This window comes from Cetorhinus maximus, chromosome 34 (assembly GCF_964194155.1).
Source record: "Cetorhinus maximus chromosome 34, sCetMax3.hap1.1, whole genome shotgun sequence".
NCBI lineage: Eukaryota > Metazoa > Chordata > Chondrichthyes > Lamniformes > Cetorhinidae > Cetorhinus > Cetorhinus maximus.
In genome coordinates this window covers 293915-297384 of record NC_135912.1, presented here as the reverse complement: position 1 = coordinate 297384, position 3470 = coordinate 293915, and the positions used below count along the sequence as shown (strand labels likewise).

Here is a 3470-nt window from a genome sequence, read left to right as displayed (position 1 = left end):
ACGTCCTGCCTCCCTACACCAATTAGAAAGCAAGAAGACTCATTACCCAATTGGATGATGCTTGACTGTCAGTCAAACAGCCATTTCTCCCCCGTTTTCAATATTTTTATATCTGGGAAAGAGAAATGATCAAAGAAAATGACAAAAACTCTATATTGTGAATGTCCTGATGATTTTTCTCCAGGGTTGCACACTGCAGGTTAGTCTTCAATTCCTAGAATCTCCAGGCCAATCCTGGAGAGTTGGCAACCTTAGTTGGGAACTGGAATGAGACAGAACATCAGCTGTGATCTCAATAAATAGCGAAGGCTCCAAGGGCTGAATGGCCTCCACTTATTCTTATTTCATTACTTCATATCTTCTTTCAGTGAACCCTCTATCTAATAACAAAAATCAATTATTTGAATTAAATTGGATTATTATTAAATAATTAACAATAATTACCAGCAGAGAGCATTTCATTCGCTTAGCGCCTGGATCCTTGTCAATTCTCAGGGAGTTTCCCACTCATCACAATTTCTAGTTTGGTTTCAGTTTTAATAATTATCCAGTGAACAGTCTAGACCCTGCATCTGTAACTTCTCTCTGTACTCTGAGACTATTCTCATAGAGACTCTGTAACCCACTAACCTCCCATGGGAGTGTTTGATGCGGACAGTGTAGAGGGAGCTTTACTCTGTATCTAACCCCATGCTGTACCTATCCTGGGAGTGTTTGATGCGGACAGTGTTGAGGGAGCTTTACTCTGTATCTAACCCCGTGCTGTACCTGCCCTGGGAGTGTTTGATGGGGACGGTGTAGAGGGAGATTTACTCTGTATCTAACCCCGGGCTGTACCCGTCCTGGGAGTGTTTGATGGGGACAGTGTAGAGGGAGCTTTACTCTGTATCTAACCCCGTGTTGTATCTGTCCTGGGAGTGTTTGATGGGGACAGTGTAGAGGGAGCTTTACTCTGTATCTAACCCCGTGCTGTACCTGTCCTGGGAGTGTTTGATGGGGACAGTGTAGAGGGAGCTTTACTCTGTATCTAACCCCGTGCTGTACCTGTCCTGGGAGTGTTTGATGGGGACAGTGTTGAGGGAGCTTTACTCTGTGTCTAACTTATGGCCTAGTTCTCTACAGAGAGACAAAGAGAGCAAGGGAGAGGGAAAGAGAGATAGATTGAGAAACAAGGAGATAGAGGGAGAGAGATGGGCTCCGATCTGAGTTTTGATTCTTTTTCCCTGGACAGGTGATGTCGTCACACGTTCCAAAAGCCCCCGGTTATCTCCAGATGCTGACCAGCGGAGCTCGATATTTCAGCGGATTAGAGGAGGTGGTCTTCCGAAACATCGAGGCCTGCAAGGATCTAGCACAATCACTCGGAGCCACGTACGGGCCGAACGGCCTCAACAAGCTGGTAATCAACCACCTGCAGAAGATCCTGGTGACAGGGGACAGCACCACCGTGCTACGCGAGTTCCAGATCGAGCACCCCGCGGCCAACATGATGGTGCTGGCCATGAAGATGCAAGGGGAGGAGCAGGGCGACGGGAGGGCCCTGGTCCTCATCCTGGCCGGCTCGCTGCTGGAGAGGGCAGGTGGCCTCCTGCGGAGCGGTCTCTCTGTGCCCGAGGTGATCAAGGGGTACCGCAAGGGCTGCCACCGGGCGCTGGAGGTCCTGGAGGGTCTGAGCTGTGCCAACCTGGAGGACATCTGGGACCCGGAGGAAGTGGCTGCAGCATTGCGGACCCCCATCATGAGTAAACAGTACGGCTACGAGGACTTCCTGTCCCGGCTGGTCGCCTCCAGCTGCGTCTCAGTGATGCCCGAGTCCGGGCCCTTCGACGCGGACTTGGTGCGGGTGTGCAAGGTGCTGGGGGCCGGGGTGACAGATTCGCTGGTGCTGGGGGGCATGACCTTCAAGAAGGAGGCGGAGAGCCTGGTGACGTCGGCGAGGGACGCCCGGGTGGTCATCTACAGCTGCCCCTTCGAGCTGTCCCAGACCGAGACCAAGGGCACCGTCCTGCTCCAGGGGGTGGCGGACATGCTGGGCTTCGGGGACGGTGAGGAGCGGCTGATGGAGGCCCAGGTGCGCCAGCTGGTGGAGGCCGGGGTGAAAGTGCTGGTGGTGGGCGGCAAGGTGGGCGACCTGGCGCTGCACTACGCCGACAAGCACCAGCTGATGGTGGTGAGGCTTCACTCGAGGTACGACCTGATGAGGCTGGGCAAGGCAGTGGAGGCCACCCCCCTGCTGAAGCTGGGCTTCCCGGCCCCCGAGGAGATCGGGCACTGCGACCACGTGTACCTGAGGGAGGTGGGCGACACCCAGGTGGTGATCTTCGAGCAGGAGAAGCAGGGCTGCGCCGTCGCCACCATCCTGCTCCGAGGCTCCACCCAGAGCCTGCAGGACAACATCGAGGAGGCCATCAAAGACGGGGTTAACACCTACAAGACCCTGAGCCAGGACAAGCGCATGCTCCCGGGCGCCGGGGCGACGGAGATGGAGCTGGCCCTGAGGGTGGCCTCCTACGGGCAGACGTGCCCCGGCCTGGATCAGTACGCCATCCAGGAGTACGCACGCTCCTTCGAATCCGTGGCCAAGGCGCTGGTCCAGAATGCAGGGGAGCAGGGGCAGCAGGTCATCGCCAAGCTCTACGCCGTCCACCAGGAGGGCGGCCGCAACATGGGCTTCGACCTCGAGGCCGGGGGAGGGGAGATACTGGACGCGGCCCAGGCCGGCATCTGGGACCCCTTCCAGGTCAAGCAATCGGCCATCAAGCTGGCCACCAACGCTGCCATCACCGTGCTCAGCGTCGACCAGATCATTATGGCCAAGAAATCGGGGGGGCCCAAGCCCCGGGGTGATGACCCCAACTGGGACGAGGCGCCGGACCACATCGACTGAGGAGGGCGCGGGGACTCTGTCACTCTCAACACCAACAGCAACCCCCACGAAACCAATAAAACTATCAGTGTATTCACCACACCAGCCTCTCGCTCACTAACTTCACAGGGCAGAGGTTCCCCACACAGAGTACAGGCCCCTCGGCTGTAGAAGATGAAGGGGTGACCGAATCGAGGGGTTTAAGATGATTATAGGGTCGATAGAGAGAAACTATTTCCTCTGGTGGGTTGGGTCGGGGGGGTGGGGGCCAGAACACGGGGGCAGAACCTTCAAATTGGACCCTGGCCATTTGCGGGGTGAGGTCAGGAAGAACACATGAACAGGAGGAGGCCATTCAGCCCCTTCAGACTATCTCACCATTTAATTTTAGTCAGATCATGGCTGATCGAAATTACCCATGCTAATTCTGTAACCATTAATCCGCTTCCCCAACAAAACATCACTCTTTTCAGTTTTGAAATTTCCGATTTCCCCACCTGCAACAGCTTTTTTGTGGGAGAGAGTTCCAGGTTTCCACTCCCCAGCACAACCTGGCTCCAATTTGAAGGTTCTGCTCCCTTGTTCTGTATTACCTCTATCTGTC

The 3470-nt window shown here is 55.2% G+C and overlaps 1 pseudogene; it reads left to right on the top strand.

Moving 5' to 3' along the window:
* The first annotated feature begins 1234 nt into the window (after positions 1–1234).
* On the top strand, positions 1235–2887 carry LOC144671700 (T-complex protein 1 subunit theta pseudogene; annotated as a pseudogene).
* The last annotated feature ends 583 nt before the right edge of the window (positions 2888–3470 follow it).